This window comes from Odocoileus virginianus, chromosome 19, assembly GCF_023699985.2.
Source record: "Odocoileus virginianus isolate 20LAN1187 ecotype Illinois chromosome 19, Ovbor_1.2, whole genome shotgun sequence".
In the NCBI taxonomy this organism is placed as follows: Eukaryota; Metazoa; Chordata; class Mammalia; order Artiodactyla; family Cervidae; genus Odocoileus; species Odocoileus virginianus.
In genome coordinates, this window is record NC_069692.1 from 53150129 (window position 1) to 53170161 (window position 20033).

The 20033-nt window shown below is 37.0% G+C and overlaps 1 pseudogene; it reads right to left on the reverse strand.

Moving 5' to 3' along the window:
• Positions 1–1355: 1355 nt before the first annotated feature.
• LOC110133266 (peroxiredoxin-6 pseudogene) lies at positions 1356–14918 on the reverse strand (annotated as a pseudogene).
• Positions 14919–20033: the final 5115 nt, after the last annotated feature.

The following is a 20033-nucleotide window of genomic DNA, read 5'->3' on the forward strand; positions in this document are numbered from 1 at the left end:
CCTTGGATTAACTAGATTAATTCCAATTCTTTGCATGATATGATCATATTATTATGCTCTCTAAAACATGAGTTAGAGATAATTGTTCCATAATAAGTAATTAGGTGAAAATACATTCATGGTTATATTTGGTAAAATTGACTTTTGTAATTATTTAGAGTTCATAGTATCATTAACATTTCATTAAATTTGAGTTGTTTCATTGAAACAAAATGTTATTTGCTGTTTTATCATCAAACTTAATTACATTAATTTTCAAAATTACCTTAGTGATATTTTCTTATTAATTTTAGATACATAATAATTTTTCTCATTTGTGATATTTTTTATTTTCATAAATTCTGATTATTATCACCATTCAATTTGTGCACTTATTTCATAACCAGCTACTTTTAAACTTACTTATTATCTTTATTTTTTCTTTTCACGTTTTTGACAAAGGATTTATTTGCTGATCCCTAAGAAGCAAAATTCAGAAAACATCTCCCTCCCCCACTGCAAGAATAGATTTAAAAAAACATTTTCAGTCGTCCTCTTCCCTCTTCCCGTGGCGGGCCCTTTCACGTACACCTCATCGTAGACCAGACTGACATCCAGAAATTCTCCAAAAGACACCTGGCACTTTCATGTTGCTCATGCCTTCTGCTACACCTCTCTGGCAGGCAAGTGGAGCCTTTTCTGTAGCTTCTCGCCTTTAATAGAAATTTACTGAAAATTTTTCTTGATGGAAAAAAATTTAAAGATTCTCTCCCCAGGCTCATCTTTCATTTATCTACTAGAAAAGTACTGAATTGAAAAGAATTTTTTACCCCAGTTGTAATCAAAACATGAAATACTGAAGAACTTCCAGGTTACTCTAAGTTCTTAGGTTATACACATAGATACACACTGAGGAAGTTGAACCCCAAGTTCTATTCCTTCCCAAAATGGGTAACAGAGGATTTGATTAGAACAGAAAAAAAAGAAAAAAAGAAAGAAAAAAAAACACCAAATCTGATAGTCATTCTATTGGCTTGGCCGAAACGTTCGTTCACGTTATAAAAAGCCAAATGAACATTTTGGCCAACACAGTATGATGGAGCAAAGCAGGCTTTTTCAACCATAAACTGATACCACCTCTTGGTCATAAATCCTGCAGAGATCCAAGATAAGTCTCAAATTTCGAGGAGAGTCAGCAGAGAGTGCACAGAGGAGAAAGCTGCTGAAGGCACAAAGTATCCCAAGGAACATTTAGTGCTGTCTTCATTTAATAAGCCAGTAGTATAGCAACCTAAAGACCTTAGCTGTGATCACACCAGAATGTTTTTAACGGACTGCTGCGGGAAAACCATGATGGACAGCTGGCATGCTCTGGCTCATGGTGCTGAGTGGGCAGCTCCAGAACCAACTCTGTGGTGAGCCTATGGCTGGGGTGTGTAGCGGAAGTATTTCTTGCCAAATGGGAGCTCTTTGATGAAGGCTCCTTTAGGGAAAAGTTTTTTGGCTTCCTCTTCAGGGATGGTTGGAAGGACCATCACGCTGTCCCCATTCTTCCAGTCAACCGGGGTGGCCACCCTCTTTTCTGCTGTCAGCTGGAGAGAGATAATTACTCTAAGAATCTCATCAAAGTTCCTGCCAGCGGTAGCTGGGTAGAGGATGGACAGTTTCAGTTTCTTATCAGGACCAAAAATAAACACCACGCGAGCAGTCACAGGCATGCCCTTTTCGTCTTTCTCTGCTGGGTCCAGCATGCCCAATTGGATGGCAAAGTCTTATCATCAATGACGGGAAAAGGTAACTTTTCCGTGGGCTCTTCACCATTGTAAGCGTTGACATCCTTGCTCCATGCAAGATGGTCGTCCACGCTGTCTATGGAAAAACAAATCATCTTAGCATTTCTCTTGGTAAATTCTGGTGCCAGCTTTGCTGCGCTGCCGAGCTCCGTGGTATACACACTGGGGCAAAGTCCGGAGGGTGGGAGAAGAGAATGCCCCATGAGTCTCCCAGATAGTTGTGGAAACGGATGCGGCCGAGGGTAGTATTTGCCTCGAAGTTGGGAGCCTCGACCCCGAGGAGGAGACCTCCGGGCGTGGCGGCAGCAGTGACGCGGCGAGTAGGAGGAGATGTGCCGGCAGCCACTAGCCTGCTGGTTCTGCTCCTTTTAGCTTTAATATATTCGGTTTCTCTGCTAGAAACCACATCATTACGAAAAATGATAAAGTTAACTTATTTTCCATCATTTTATAATTCACAACTATATTTCTTACTGAATTATGCCAAACTTCTATTAAATTGTTAAATAATAATATTAATTAGGAATTTTCATATTCTCATTCTATCTACTGCTGGCTATCTCTAGGTGTTCAACATCACATATTACCCCATCAACTGATTTTAAATAATATATACTATATTAAAGTATGACTCTAGAAGTTGATTTTTAAATACATAAACTATATCAAAGATGTATCAGTTACTAATTTTCTTAAAAAATCCCTTCCAAATCAGAAAAAAGAAAAAAAAATTTTATTACAAAATTTTGCCAGCTATTACAAATGACCAACTGGTTTCATTTACTTAACCAGTATATACAGATATATCAAACTCTTCAGTGCTTATTTTGAGGATAAAATATCATCTCAACAGATTTACTCCTAATGTCTTACACTTTCTTTTATTATCAGTGCTGTATTATATTTTGCATGTCATTTGGTAATATTTTATTTGTTTACTCATCTGTATTCATTAAGATTTTACTTATAAATATATTTATTCACATTCTTCATGTGCCATGATTATAGATGTTGTAAATGCTTTAATATACAATGTTCAAATGACTTATTTCATTGTTACTTCTAAGTATTTCAGTATACATTACATTTAGCTTTTTATACTATCATTTTCTGTTCATATTTATATAGCATCTGTGTAATTCTTAATTTAAGTCTCCATATTTTCTGTTTTCTATTTTTTCCATTATTTATGAATGTGGTGTGTGTTTATCACTATTATCTAAGAATGATTACACTCTGTGATTCATATGCCAATAAAATATCACATTTTACATTTAAGTAAGTGTTTACATTTATCTGAAGTTTTATATTTGGTATAAAATCACTTAGTACATTTATTTCTTATTGAATTTAGCTTCATTTCATACTTATGCATACATGAAGTCTTTTATGTTTAATTTTTGGAGGATTTACAGTTTATTAAGATATTATAGAAAAGGCAGAACCAGAGATCAAATTGCCAACATGCACTGGGTCACAGAAAGCAAGGGCATTACAGTAGAAATATCTACTTCTGCTTCATTGACTATGCTAAAGTCTTTGTGTGAATAAAACAAACTGAAAAATTCTTAAAGAGATGGGAATACCAGACCACCTTACTTTACTCCTAAGAAATCTGTATGCAGGTCAAGAAGCAACAGTTAGAACTGGACATAAAGCAATGAGCTGGTTCAAAATTGGGAAAGGAGTATGTCAAAGCTGTATATTGTCAACCTGATTATTTAAATAATGTGCAGTGTACATCATATGAAATGCTGCACTGGATGACTCATAAGTTGGGGTCAAGATTGCTGGCAAGAAATATCAATGACCACAGACATGCAGATGAAACCACTTCAATGGCAGAAAGCAAAGAGGAGCTAAAGAGCCTCTTGATGAAGGTGAAAGAGGAGAGTGAAAAAGCTAGCTTAAAACTCAACATTCAGAAAACTGAGATCATGGCATCCAGTCCCAACACTTCATGGCAAAGAGATGGGGAAAAAGAGGAAATACTGTCACATTTCATTTTCTTAGGCTCCAAAATCACTGAGGATGGTGACTGCAGACACAGACTTACAAGATGCTTGCTCTTTAAAAGAAAAGCTATGACAAGCCTAAGTTTTCAGTTACTCAGTCATGTCTGACTCTTTGTGACCCCATGGAGTGCAGCACGCCAGGCTTCCCTGTCCCTCAGAACTTGCTCAAATTCATGTCCATTGAGTTGGTGATGCCATTCAACCACCTTATCTTCTATCATCCCTTTCTACTCCTGCCTTCAATCTTTCCCAGCATCTGGGTCTTTTCCAGTGAGTCAGTTTTTTGCATCAGGTGGCCAAAGTAGTGGAGCTTCAGCATCAGTGCTTTCAATGAATATTCAGGACTGATTTCCTTTAGAATTGTATGGTTTGGTCTCCTTGTAGGCTAAGGGACTCTCAAGAGTCTTATCCAACACCACAGGTCAAAAGCATCAATTCTTGAAAAGCAGAGACATTGCTTTGCCAAAAATGGTCTGTGTAGTCAAAGCTATGATTTTTCTGGTGGTCTTGTATGGATGTGAGAGTTGGACCATAAAGAAGACTGAGCATCAAATAATTGATGCTTTTGAACTGTGGCACTAGAGAAGACTCTTGAGAGTCCTTTGGATAGAAAAGAGATCACACCTGTCAATTCTAAAGGAAATCAACCCTGAATATTCATTGGAAGAACTGATGATGAAGCTGAACCTCCAATACTCTGACCACCTGATGTGAAGAATTGACTCATTGAGAAAGACCCTGATGCTGGGAAGGACTGAAGGAAAGAGAAGGGAGCAACAGAGGATAGATGTTTGGATGGCATCACTGACTCAATGGACATGAGTTTGAACAAGCTCAGGGAGATAGTGAAGAACAGGGAAGCCTGGCATATTGCAGTTCATGGGGTCACAAAGAGTCAGACACAATTTAGCCACTGAACAACAGTGAAGATATTATAGAGTGAACAGTAGACTATATAAGTCTACTCTGAATTTATCTTTTTTCCTTTCAATGCATTAATAAAAATATACATAAGTCCTAATTATAATAATGAACACAATTAAGGGTCTTGACATACATTTCAAATTGACTTCTAAAGTTAGATTACTTTTATCTTACACAGCAAAGCATAAGAGTTTTCCTTTCATCATTTCATCACATTTTATTAACATTTATAACAATTTTTTCAAGTTGAAGAGGTCAAAGAGATAATTCTGTTATCATTAATATCACTTGAATTTGAAATAAAAATTGTTTATTAAAATTTTCTATTCATTACCTTTTTAACTTTAATTTTGCATCACAGTTGTATTTTTGTTAGTTGTATATGTGCATTGTACCTTCTGTAGGAACTAGCCCATGCTCTTTAGGATGAGATTCATAGAAACCTCACAGTAGACAGATCCATGTCCTGGTCCTGCATATATATACAACTGTTTGTGTAGTAGAAACAGTAGGTACTTACTATAAAGCAAGGCTAATGGAAACTGTCCAAGGGACTCTCAAGAGTCTTCTCCAACACCAAAGTTCAAAAGCCTCAATTCTTCAGCACTCAGTTTTCCTTATAGTCCAACTTTCACATCCATACATGACTACCATAAAGACCACAGCTTTTGTTGGCAAAGTAATGTCTGTGCTTTTTAATATGATGTCTAGGTTGGTCATAACTTTACTTCCAAGGATCAAATGTCTTTTAATTTCATGGCTACAGTCACCATCTCCAGTGAATTTGAAGCCCCAAAAAATCAAGTCCCTTGGGCAAAAATAAAATGAAGTCTCTTGAGAGTCCCTTGGGCAGCAGAAGCTCCAACCAGTCCATCCTAAAGGAAATCAGTCCTGAATATCCGTTGAAAGGACAGATGCTGAAACTGAAACTCCAATACTTTGGTCACCTGATGCAAAGAACTAACTCATTTGAAAAGACCCTGATGCTGGGAAAAATTGAAGGTGGGAGGAGAAAGGGATGACAGAGGATGAGATGGTTGGATGGCATCATTGACTCAATGGACTTGAGTTTGTGTAAACTCTGGAAGTTGTTGATGGACAAGGAGCCCTGGCGTGCTGCAGCCCATGGGGTCACAGAGTCAGACATGACTGAGCAACTGAGCTGACTAATGGAAACTGATCCATGAAATTAACATAATGATGATAAAAATGACTTCACAGAGGTTACAAAGCCAAAATAATGTAAAATGTGGTGCTTTATGATTTGCTGGCCATGTTTCATGGTCAAATGGAGAAAGGTATATGTACTGTAACATGTCAGGGCTACTCATGGAAGGAAACCAAGCTGAGAGAGGAGGATGGGAGAGAGGTGAGAAGGCAGGGAGGAAGGGAGAAGAGGGGGGTATGTAACCATGATTCAATATTGATGTTTTGCAGTCTTCTGTTTATGAACCTACATTCACTACTGCCCTTGCAGTTAGAAGAATCGATGAAGAATGAGTTCCTCCTGTCTGGAATGAATTCTATCTGAGTGCAATATATATGTAATAACCAGTGTCCAGAAAGGTACAGAAATTGATAACAGAAGCAAAATATTGTAAGTGTTGTTAGTCACTCAGTCCTATGAGTGCTCTGAGTCCTCTTTGTGACTGCATAGATTATAGCCTATCAGGCTCCTCTGTCCATGGGATTCTCCAGGCAAGAATACTGTAGTGGGTTGCTGTTTCCTTCTCCAGGGGATCTTCCTGATCTGTGAATCATATCTGGGTCTCCTGCATTGCAGGCAGATAATTGTTTTTTTCTTTTCTTTCTTTCTTTTTTTTTTTTTTTTTTTTACCATCTGAGCTACAGGGAAGCCCCAAATAGTGTAAAAGCAAACTCTAAATTGTAAAATCAGAAGAATTTAGTTCTGAAAAATATGGGGGCAGGGGAATGATTTTCTTATATGACTTGGATTATGATAATACTTTTTATGTAACTGAAAATAAGCCAGTTAATTTGTTACCTTTTACATCTTTAAATTTAAATGGTATTGAAGTTTGAGGGGAATGAAAAAATTACAGGCTTAGAATTTGGGAATATATCTTTTTGTTTCTGTTTCTATATTTTTCAAGTTTATTTTCAACAGAAGGATAATCTCTTTACAGTATTGTGTTGATGTCTACCAAACATCAACATGAATCAGCCGTAAGTTTACCCATGCTGCCTCCCACTTGAACAAGCCTCCCACCTTGTGCCCCATGACACCCCTACAGGGTGTCATGGAGCCCAGTTTTGAGTTCCCTGAGCTGTACAGCAAACTCCCATTGGCCATCTATCTTACGTATGGCAAGGTATGTTTCCATGTTACCCTCTGCATACATCCCACCCTCTCATTCACCCCCCCTAGCTGTGCCCATAAGTCTGTTCTCAATGTCTATGTCTCCATTGCTGCTCTACAGAGAGGTTCATTGGTACCATCTTTCCAGATTCCATATATAGGTATTAGAATACAGTGATCGTTTTTCCCTTTCTGATTTCATTCTGTATAATAGACTCTCGGTTCATCCAGCTCATTAGAACTGACTCTAATGTGCTCATTTTTATGGCTGAGTAATATTCCATTGTATCAGGTTCAACATCAGTCATTCCAGTGAATATTCAGGGTCGATTTCCTTTAGGTTTTACTGGTTGGATTTCCTTGCAGCCCAAGAGACGCTCAACAGTCTTCTCCAAAAGTACAGCTCAAAAGCATCAATTCTTCCATGTTCAACTTTCTTTATAGTCTAACTATCACACCCATACATGACTACCGGAAAAATCATAGCTTTGACTAGGTGGACCTTTGTTGGCAAATTAATGTATCTGGTTTTAAATATGATGGCTAGATTTGTCATTGCTTTTCTTTCAAGGAGCGACAATCTTTTAATTTTATGGCTCCAGTCACCATCTGCAGTGAATTTGGAGACCTAGAAAATAAAGTCTGTCACTGTTTCCACTGCTTCCCCATCTATTTGCCATGAAGTGATGGGACCAGATGCCATGATCTTAGTTTTTTGAATGTTGAATTTTTTTTTCATTTATTTTTATTAGTTCAAGGCTAATTACTTTACAATATTGTAGTGGTTTTTGTCATACATTGACATGAATCAGCCATGGATTTACATGTATTCCGCATCCCGATCCCCCCATCCCACCTCCCTCTGGACCTGATCCCTTTGGCTCTTCCCAGTGCACCAGGTCTGAGCACTTGTCTCATGCATCCAACCTGGGCTGGTGATCTGTTTCACCCTAGATAATATACATGTTTCGATGCTGTTCTCTTGAAACATCCCACCCTTGCCTTCTCCCACAGAGTCCAAAAGTCTGTTCTATACATCTGTGTCTCTTTTTCTGTTTTGCATATAAGGTTATCATTACCACCTTTCTAAACTCCATATATATGTGTTAGTATACTGTAATGGTCTTTATTTTTCTTGCTTACTTCACTGTGTATAATGGGCTCCAGTTTCATCCATCTCATTAGAACTGATTCAAATGAATTCTCTTTAATGGCTGAGTAATATTCCATGGTGTATATGTACCACAGCTTCCTCATCCATTCGTCTGCTGATGGGCATCTAGGTTGCTTCCCTGTCCTGGCTATGATAAACAGTGCTGTGATGAACATTGAGGTGCACGTGTCTCTTTCAGATCTGGTTTCCTCGGTGTGTATGCCAGAAATGGGATTGCTGGGTCATATGGCAGTTCTATTTCCAGTTTTTAAAGAAATCTCCACACTCTTTTCCATAGCGGCTGTACTACTTTGCATTCCCACCAACAGTGTAAGAGGGTTCCCTTTTCTCCACACCCTCTCAAGCATTTATTGCTTGTAGACTTTTGGATAACAGCCATCCTGACTTGCATGTCATGGTACCTCATTGTGGTTTTGACTTGCATTTATCTGATAATGAGTGATGTTGAGTATCTTTTCATATGTATTTTAGCCATCTGTATGTCTTCCTTGGATAAATGTCTGTTGAGTTCTTTGGCCCATTTTTTGATTGGGTCATTTATTTTTCTGGAGTTGAGCTGGAGGAGTTGCTTGTATATTTTTGAGATTAATCCTTTGTCTGTTGCTTCATTTGCTATTATTTCCTCCCAATCTGAGGGCTGTCTTTCCACCTTGCTTATAGTTTCCTTTGTTGTGCAAAAGCTTTTAAGTTTCATTAGGTCCCATTTGTTTATTTTTGCTTTTGTTTCTAATATTCTGGGATGTGGGTCATAGAGGATCCTGCTGTGATTTATATTGGAGAGTGTTTTGCCTATGTTCTCCTCTAGGAGTTTTATAGTTTCTGGTCTTACGTTCAGATCTTTAATCCATTTTGAGTTTATTTTTGTGTATGGTGTTACAAAGTGTTCTAGTTTCATTCTTTTACAGGTGGTTGACCAGTTTTCCCAGCACCACTTGTTAAAGAGGTTGTCTTTTATCCATTGTATATCCTTGCCTCCTTTGTCGAATATAAGGTGACCATAGGTTCGTGGATTTTTCTCTGGGCTTTCTATTCTGTTCCATTGATCTATATTTCTGTCTTTGTGCCAGTACCATACTGTCTTGATGACTGTGGCTTTGTGGTATAGCCTGAAGTAAGACAGGTTGATTCCTCCAGTTCCATTCTTCTGTCTTAAGATTACTTTGGCTATTCGAGGTTTTTTGTACTTCCATACAAATTGTGAAATTATTTGTTCTAGTTCTGTAAAAAATACCGTTGGTAGCTTGATAGGGATTGCATTGAATCTATAGATTGCTTTCGGTAGTATAGCCATTCTGACAATATTGATTCTTCCAATCCATAAACTCGGTATATTTCTCCATCTGTTTGTGTCCTCTTTGATTTCTTTCATCAGTGTTTTATAGTTTTCTATGTATAAGTCTTTTGTTTCTTTAGGTAGATACACTCATAAGTATTTTATTGTTTTTGTTGTAATGGTGAATGGTATTGTTTCCTTAATTTCTCTTTCTATTTTCTTATTGTTAGTGTATAGGAATGCAAGAGATTTCTGTGTGTTAATTTTATATCCTGCAGCTTTGCTATATTCGTTGACTAGCTCTAGTAATTTTCTGGTAGAATCTTTAGGGTTTTCTATGTAGAGGATCATGTCATCTGCAAACAGAGAGAGTTTCACTTCTTTTCCTATCTGGATTCCTTTTACTTCTTTTTCTGCCCTGATTGCTGTGGCCAACACTTCCAAAACTATGTTGAATAGTAGTGGTGAGAGTGGGCACCCTTTTCTTGTTCCTGATTTTAGGGGAAATGCTTTCAATTTTTCACCATTGAGGGTAATGCTTGCTGTGGGTTTGTGATATATAGCTTTTATTATGTTGAGATATGTTCCTTCTATTCCTGCTTTCTGGAGAGTTTTAATCATAAATGGATGTTGAATTTTGTCAAAGGCTTTTTCTGCATCTATTGAGATAATCATATGGTTTTTATCTTTTAATTGGTTGATGTGGTGTATTACATTGATTGGTTTGTGGATATCAAAGAATCTTTGCACTCCTGGGATAAAGCCCACTTGGTCATGGTGTATGATTTTTTTAATATGTTGTTTGATTCTGTTTGTTAAAATTTTGTTAAGGATTTTTGCATCTATGTTCATCAGTGATATTGGCCTGTAGTTTTCTTTTTTTGTGGCATCTTTGTCTGGTTTTGGAATTAGGGTGATGGTGGCCTCATAGAATGAGTTTGGAAGTTTACCTTCTTCTGCAATTTTCTGGTAGAGTTTGAGTAAGATAGGTGTTAGCTCTTCTCTAAATTTTTGGTAGAATTCTGCTGTGAAGCCATCTGGTCCTGGGCTTTTGTTTGCTGGAAGATTTCTGATTACAGTTTCGATTTCCTTGCTTGTGATGGGTTTGTTAAGATCTTCTATTTCTTCCTGGTTCAGTTTTGGAAAGTTGTACTTCTCTAAGAACTTGTCCATTTCTTCCAAGTTGTCCATTTTATTGGTATAGAGCTGCTGATAGTAGTCTCTTATGATCCTTTGTATTTCAGTGTTGTCTGTTGTGATCTCTCCATTTTCGTCTCTAATTTTGTTAATTTGGTTCTTCTCCCTTTGTTTCTTAATGAGTCTTGCTAATGATTTGTCAATTTTGTTTATTTTTTCAAAAAACCAGCTTTTCACTTTGTTGATTTTTGCTATGGTCTCTTTAGTTTCTTTTGCATTTATTTCTGCCCTAATTTTTAAGATTTCTTTCCTTCTACTAACCCTGGGGTTCTTCATTTCTTCCTGCTCTAGTTGCTTTAGATGTAGAGTTAGGTTATTTATTTGACTCTTTTCTTGTTTCTTGGGGTAGGCCTGTAATGCTATGAATCTTCCCCTTAGCACTGCTTTTACAGTGTCCCATAGGTTTTGGGTTGTTGTGTTTCCATTTTCATTCATTTCTATGCATATTTTGATTTCTTTTTTGATTTCTTCTATGATTTGTTGGTTATTCAGAAGCGTGTTGTTTAGCTTCCATATGTTTGAATTTTTAATAATTTTTTTTTTCCTGTAATTGAGATTTAATCTTACTGCACTGTGGTCAGAAAAGATGACTGGAATGATTTCAATTTTTTTTAATTTACCAAGACTAGATTTATGGCCCAGGATGTGATCTATTCTGGAGAAGGTTTCGTGTGCACTTGAGAAAAAGGTGAAGTTGATTGTTTTGGGGTGAAACGTCCTATAGATGTCAATAAGGTCTAGCTGGCCCATTGTGTCATTTAAACTTTGTGTTTCCTTGTTCATTTTCTGTTTAGTTGATCTCTCCATAGTTGTGAGTGGGGTATCAAAGTCTCCCACTATTATTGTGTTACTACTAATTTCCTCTTTCATACTCGCTAGCGTTTGCCTTACATATTGTGGTGCTCCTATGTTGGGTGCATATATATTTATAATTGTTATATCTTCTTCTTGGATTGATCATTTGATCATTATGTAGTGTCCTTCTTTGTCTCTTTTCACAGCCTTTATTTGAAAGTCTATTTTATCTGATATGAGTATTGTGACTCCTGCTTTCTTTTGGTCTCCGTTTGTGTGGAATATTTTTTTCCAGCCCTTCACTTTTAGTCTGTATGTGTCCCTTGTTTTGAGGTGGGTCTCTTGTAGACAGCATATATAGGGGTCTTGCTTTTGTATCCATTCAGCCAGCCTTTGTCTTTTCATTGGGCATTCAACCCATTTACATTTAAGGTAATTATTGATAGGTATGGTCCCGTTGCCATTTATTTTGTTGTTTGGGGTTCACGTTTATACCACCTTTCTGTGTTTCCTGTCTAGAGAAGATCCTTTAGCATTTGTTGAAGAGCTGGTTTGGTGGTGCTGAATTCTCTCAGCTTTTGCTTGTCTGTAAAGGTTTTGAGTTCTCCTTCATATCTGAATGAGATTCTTGCTGGGTACAGTAATCTAGGTTGTAGGTTATTCTCTTTCATTACTCTAAGTATGTCCTGCCATTCCCTTCTGGCCTGAAGGGTTTCTATTGATAGATCAGCTGTTATACTTATGGGAATCCCTTTGTGTGTTATTTGTTGTTTCTCCCTTGCTGCTTTTAATATTTGTTCTTTGTGTTTGATCTTTGTTAATTTGATTATTATGTGTCTTGGGGTGTTTCGCTTTGGGTTTATCCTGTTTGGGACTCTCTGGGTTTCTTGGACTTGGGTGGCTATTTCCTTCCCCATTTTAGGGAAGTTTTCAGCTATTATCTCCTCGAGTAACTTCTCATGGCCTTTCTTTTTGTCTTCTTCTTCTAGGACTCCTATGATTTGAATGTTGGGGCATTTCACATTGTCCCAGAAGTCCCTGAGGTTGTCCTCATTTCTTTTGATTCTTTTTTCTGTTTTCCTCTCTGCTTCATTTATTTCCACCATTTTATCTTCTACCTCACTTATCCTATTTTCTGTCTCTGTTATTCTATTCATGATTCCCTCCAGAGTGTTTTTTATCTCATTTATTGCATTATTCATTTTTAATTGACTCTTTTTTATTTCTTCTAGGTCCTTGTTAAGCATTTCTTGCATCTTCTCAATCTTTGTCTCCAGGCTATTTATTTGTAACTCCATTTTGTTTTCAAGATTTTGGATCATTTTTATTATCATTATTCTAAATTCTTTTTCAGGTAGATTCCCTATCTCCTCCTCTTTTGTTTGACTTGGTGGGCATTTTTCATGTTCCTTTACCTGTTGGGTATTTCTCTGCCTTTTCATCTTGTTTAGACTGCTGTCTGGAGTGGGCTTTCTGTATTCTGGTGGTCTGTGGTTCCCTTTTATTGTGGAGGTTTTGCCCAGTGGGTGGGGTTGGACGATTGGTTTGTCAAGGTTTCCTGGTTAGGGAAGCTTGTGTCAGTGTTCTGGTGTGTGGAATTGGATTTCTTCTCTCTGGAGTGCAATGGAGTGTCCAGTAATGAGTTTTGCAATGAGTCTATATGTTAGGTGTGACTTTGGGCAGCCTCTATGTTGACACTCAGGTCTATGTTCCTGCATTGCTATAGAATTTGCGTGATATGTCTTGTTCTGGAGCTTATTGGTTCTTGGGTGGTGGTTGGTTTTGGTGTAGGTATGGAGGCTTTTGGATTGTCTCTTATTCCTTAATGTTCCATGTAGTCAGGAGTTTTCTGGTTTTCTCAGGATTTGGGCTTAAGTCTCCTGCCTCTGGATTTCAGTTTTATTCTTCCAATAGTCTCAAGACTTCTCCAACTATACAACACTGATAATAAAACTTCTAGGTTAATGTTGAAAAGATTCTCCACCATGAGGGACAACCAGAGAGGTTCACCAAGTTACATGAAAAATAGGAGAGGGAGGAAGGAGATAGAGATGAGCAGGAGGAGAAAAGGGGGGACTCAAGAGGAGAGAGACAGATCTATGCAGTTATCTGTTTCCAAAGTGTTCTCCATAGCCCAGACACCCACAAAGATTCACAGAATTGGATTGGGAAGAGAAGGGGAAAGGAGGAAATAGAGGTGTTCTGAGATAGAAAACAGAGAGTCAAAAGTGGGAGAGAGTAATCCCCACACTCCTGAGTAGAAATGGGAACTGAATATTGGATTCTTAAATGTCCAAAATTTATATCACATACTGAAAAACAAAGATTAAAAATCTAGCATAGAGGTTAGACTCTTTGAAATACAATATTTAAAAACAAAAACACACACAAAAAAATTAGAAATATATATGAAGTTTGGTTTAAAAATAGGGTTTCTCTCTTTTTTTTTTGCAAGATTATAGTGAAATGAAAATGAAAATTAAGGAATAATAGAGGAGTATTAGAGGACTTTAAAAGGAAATGGGAGAGAAAAACAAGAAAAAGAAAAAAAAAGAAAAAAATTTTTGTTTTTCCCTAATTAAAAAAATCATAAAAATATATGAAAATGAAAGTTGAGGAGTAATGGGGGAGTAATAGGGAATTTTTAAAGAAAATAAAAGAGAAAAAATTTAAAAAAAAGGAAAGAAAAAAATTCTTTTTTTTTTAATTAAAAAAAAGTATACATATATATCTAGGAATTTCTCTGGAGCTGTTGCAGTCAGTGTAGGTTCAGTTCAATTTCAGATAGCTCCTCTTTCCAACTTACACTTCTCGATATCTATAGGCCCCTTCTGGTGTAGTCGGTGTTGCCTTCAGGGATTTTAATCTTTTGCAGCGGTCCTTTCTGAAGCGGTTCCTTTGTTTATTTGGCTTCTGTTTGCTGTCTCTACGGTGTCTAATTTCCGCCCTGACACAGGTGGGCGGAGGTGATCTCTTATTTAGGTTCCCTAGTTCAGTTCAGTCCTGCTACGGGGAGGGCGGGGCGCTGCAGACAGATACCGCTCTGTGTGGATAGCACTCACCGCGTTCTGGCCACACTGGGTTTGCACCACTCACGGGTGAATGTGCTTTCCCCGTCTACACTGCTCAGGCTCCCGGCTGCTCTATATGGAGCGGGCCCTGCGTTGAGTGCGGTTCCAGTTTTCGGGTACTCCACAAAAGCGCAGATTCTGTTGCATCTGCATTTTGTGCCTTCCCCGGCCTGAGCGGTTCTGGCAGCCAGGGGCTTGGGCGCACTCTCCCCAGGTGTGCCGCGCCTTTTCCTTCCGCGGCCCCAGCACGCGCCAGTGGGCTGCCAGCGGCTTGTGTTTGTTCTCAGGGGCTGACCCCTAGCTGCGACCCTCCTGGAGGCGGAGTCCTTGAATGTTGATTTTAAGCCAACTTTTTCAATCTCCTCTTTCACTCTCATCAAAAGGCTCTTTAGTTCCTCTTCACTCTCTACCATAAGAGTGGTATTATTTGCATATCCGAGGTTATTGATATTTCCCACAGCAATCTTGATCCCAGCTTGTGCTTCATCCAGCCCGGTATTTCGCATGTTGTACACTGCATATAAGTTAAATAAGCAGGGTGACAATATGCAATCTTGATGTACTCCTTTTCTAAATCTAGCTTGAACATCTGGAACCCCAGAAATTCTCCAGGTCAGAACCCTGGAGTGGATAGCCTTTCCCTTCTCCATGGTATCTTCTCAACCCAGGGATCAAACCCAGGTCTCCTGCATTGCAGTTGGATTCTTTATCAGCTTAGCCACAAGGGAAGCCCAAGAATATTGGGGTGGATAGCCTATCTCTTCTCCAACAGGTGTTCCTGACCAAGGAATTGAACTGCGGTCTTCTGCATTGCAGGCAGATTCTTTACCAACTGAGCTATGAGGGAAGCCCTGGTAAAGGTTATAGCTTTTAAATATGCTATCCAATGATTTGGGAGCTCAAATACAACCTGAGCATTTCTGATTTCTAATCAGGGCTCATTTTACCCATTTCCCTACAAACAAATTCCCCATTAGGCTTTTTCAGTCTTTTCTTTTTTAATAAAATAGATTATGTTAAAGCTTCTTTACATATAAATCCCCTTCATTTGATGACATTCCTCATAGTAGCTCTACAATGGAGGTTTCCAAGACCTAATGTGCATTATTACTTTAATTATCTAAATATCCTTAAGCTATTTGATTTTTCTTGATAGGCCTCTTCATACTCCTCTAGAGAAAGGTACCTGATATGTATAATAGAAGCCTCTGCAATGGATCAAGAAATGTACACTATTTAACATGGCCACTGGCTTTCAATTAACACATTCACTATTTAAAAGTCACATAACATTACTGCTTAGTATTCAGAAAAGGATAATAAAAAGGCTTCAACAAGTAAACAGTGCATCCAGTTTTTACCAATTGTTGTACATGAAGGATTTTTGTAACCTAAGCATATCTGTTTATATCTATTCTTGTTAAACACAATCTTCTTGCATTTTATACATCAGTCTATTCTGACAAAAAATTCCTGAATCTTAATTTGTCATCCATAATTTTATTTATTTTTATGCTTCAATCATCCACATAACTGATAAATATAACATCTTTATTTGATCCACATTGCTTGAAAAACTGTTTCAAAAGACAAAGCTGTGAATTTTAGATACATATCTTTGAACCTTGGTTTATACATTTCTAAACTGAGACACTTGAACTAGATAATCTCAGCAGTATCTTCCACCTCTAAACTTCTACATGACAAATAATAGCCATATTGTGATAAATTAATATTCTTTAGAATACATATACACATATGATGTTTAAAATATTTATATCTCTAGCTCTTTAATAATTTTATCATTTTTTTAATTCAACATGTTGAGAGAGTTCACTTAGGCAGATAGATAGTCCAAGACTGCCTTATGGAGGAGCAAACATTCTTTTCTCCACATTTTTTTGCCTTAGCCATGTAGGACATGTTTCCTTTAAGCTTTGTGTTAATTTTGCAACAATCTATTTTATTTGAGAACTGGCCAGTCTTTAAGCAGATTATATCTTATGAAAAATGCTTTGCTTAGGCTTCATGTTAATGACTATTATTGTAACAGATCTCACCTGGGAGTATGTTTTCCCATATCACTGCTTTCTCACTTGGAGACATGGAACTCAGAGCCCTTTCTCCTTGACTAGTCTTATACCTATATTATCTCAAGTTGCATGTTGTGGGGGAATAAGTCTGGCAAGGCTTTCACAGCCTTGAGGCATTCTTTTTATCTATTCTCAACAGTCAGTTGAAAATTATATAATGCCCTGCTTAACACTAGTGAGGTGGGCACTCTCCGACCTGCTTCGAGTGTCTTTTGCTGGAAGCTTTCTCTATCTTTTCACTTTAATAAAATCTCTGCTACACAAACCTCTGAGTGACTGAAACTGCATCTTTGGTCCCAGAGTGAAATTTTCTCCTTTGGAGACTACAAACTTGGCACTGTTCACTGTAAGCTACCAATGTGTACTAGAAATTCTCAAGTATACAATTATAACTCACCAGTATGTTGTAATGACCCATAAAACATTGCCAATTAATTCATTGATACTAACAATTAAGTATCTATGCATTTTTATTTAAAAATATTATAGTATGTTTCACCAAGAATGTTTATTAACTCTTCGTTAAATTGAACTGAACATGCATACATCGAACCAACCACCATGTTCACATACTGTGAGTTGGTAAAAATCGAAGAATGAATAGCCCATAAGCATGTAAGCACTTACACTGATGATTTGAAGCAAAATATAACTTGATTATGCATATGGTATATAAGGATCACAGTCAGTGAGCAAGTAACCTAGTCTGAAAATAACTTAATGCATATGTGGGGGTTTGTGCATGTGCATTTTTGTGAAAAATTCTGGGAATTATACATGGATTGGATGAGAATTATTGAGAGTTTTAATGAATATTAATTTTAGCCAAATGGCTAACAAGAAGTGGTAACATTTTATCTGTTCTGAATGAGAAAAAGTTCGTTCTAACAGGAACTCTGCAATTTCAGACTTAATTAATTTATACCATGAGATGGGGAAGAGATCAGGAGACTAGTGGGTAAGAGGAGGATTCTTTCTTGAAATGATAGTTGACCTGATTGAGGCTAGGATAGTTGCTTTGTAGCAGTTCCAGGATCTGTGTGAAGGTAGAGAGTGAAGTATTTCAGGTAAAGAAAACAAAGTTCAAGGTGCTAGAGTATCGGGCAAGATGTGGTTGTGGAGTAGTGGGTGAAGAGAGTGGGAAGAGTGAGGTCAGAGGCCAACAGGGCTCTATAGTTAGTTTCTAAATATACAATCAGTCAAATATTTTAATTTTTTTAAAAAAGCAAAAACAAACAAACAAACAAAAACTCTGAGAAAATAGGGAAATTGTAGGAGTACAGGAATCAAAAGAAGGAGAGAAGTTAATAGAACACTGTGGTGGTCCAGACAAGAGTCTATAGGGGCTATGATAATAGTGAGATAAGAGAATGAGGCAATTTTGATTTAATTTGAAAACATATTTGTTAGTAGTATATTTTATTTCTAATGGATGGAACTTTTATTTTTTTAAAGAACAAATAAATTTGACTAAGAAAAATTCACTTTTTAAAATGAGAAATTTATAAGTTGATCATAATGTATATGATAATATTTGAACATGAAATTATATATGACCATGTTAACTTAAAAAATTTTGGAAAATTTGAAAAATTTTGATATTTCATAAAAATTCCCCCCAAAATTCTTGAGAGATTGAACAAATAAAAACAGAAACTAAAATTTTCTGCTACAGAATACAAAGTTTGCATGAAATCATGACAATGAGATGAATCTTCCAATGAAATATGAGGATAATACATCAGGTATAAGATTCAATTTTAGATCATCAACAGAGCAATTTCTTTAAACTCTAATTTTTTGTATATTTCAGTGAAAGAGTCTACCATCTCCTGTGATCACTGTTAAAAACAATCACTTTTGCCAGAGATTAAGATTACTATATAGAGAAAGTGTCATATATTTATCCCCAATTTTGAGTACAGTGATAGGTTTTGTCTGAAAATGGTAGGATCACATAGAGTTGGGGAGAGTCTGGTCTCAAAGAGAATCCTTCCTATGCCAATGCACCCCTTTTCCCTAAAATACAATTTAAAAAAATCCATCACAAGGCCATTGCTCCTTCTTAAAAAAACAAAAAGTTGATAAATTACCTTCTTGAAAAATATATGTCTCAAAGTCATACCTAAGAAAAATTCTAATCCCTCTTTAAGTATCCAGTCATTACTCTTCTTAATAAGAACAAATACATCCATTGTAAAGTGGCTGAATGAAAACAGAATCACCAAAATAACAAACAATTCTCATTTGGAAAGAGAAAAAAGAAGTCAAATATATTTGGTTGACATTTTTCTTGACAGAAATAGCAAAATATACCCTAAGAAGTTAAATAAATCCTTTGTTAGTTTATTCCCTAAACTATGCCCACAGAGCATATGAACCATAGCCCTTAATTGTCCTGTAGGGTTGTTACAGAGGGTTGTAATTTAGCTAGGTTATCTGATTATGTTAATTGACAGATTATGAGGTTTTTAGTAACTTTATGAACTCATAAACTAAGCAAGTAGTTTTGTTGTGATATGATATTTGAATGTTGAACTTGTCCTATGAATTTCTAATTCAACAGCAGAGTAACACTCAAACATTTAACCCTGAAAATTATGGCTTTCATTTTTGTAAATACTTGAGGACAATGTAATGATTTTCCCCCAGGATATATCCAAAGTTGTGCTGTAGCTGTGGTTCAGGATCCTTGTAGATATAAGGCCTCTCCCACTTATTTAGTTCTCCCTCTCTCATGCTCAGTTTTCCTATAAACTGCCTTCATTTGTAATAAGTGTAGTCTTGCTTAGGTAATTCAGGTTTTTTCATTTCTGCAAAGTTAATGCTTATTTTACTCCCAGTCAATTTGTGTTGCTGAGTGAAGGGAGAAGGGGCTTCTTTTAACACACTGCATGCTAATTTCTCTGCTTTCATACTGGTAAATTTAGACTGAAATCATAAAAAAAAAATCATAAGAAAATCCCAATGTTCATTTCAGCTCTATTTGCAATAGCTGGGATGTGTAACCAGCCTAGATGACCATCGACAGATGAATGGATAAAGAAGCTGTGTTACATATACACAATAAAATATTCAGTTGAGTTCAGTTGCTCAGTTATTTTGGACTCTATGACCCCATGGACTGCAGGACTCCAGGCTTCCCTGGCCATCACCAACTCCTGGAACTTGGTCAAATTCATGTATATCGAGTCAGTGCTGCCATCCAACCATCTCATCCTCTGTTGTCCCCTTCTCCTGTCTTCAATCTTTCCCAGCATGAGGGTCTTTTCAAATCAGTCAGTTCTTTGCATCAGGTGGCCAAAGTGTTGGAGTTTCAGCCTCCAGAAAAGCATCTACTTCTGCATTATTGATTACACCAAAGCCTCTGACTGTGTAGATCACAACAAACTGTGGAAA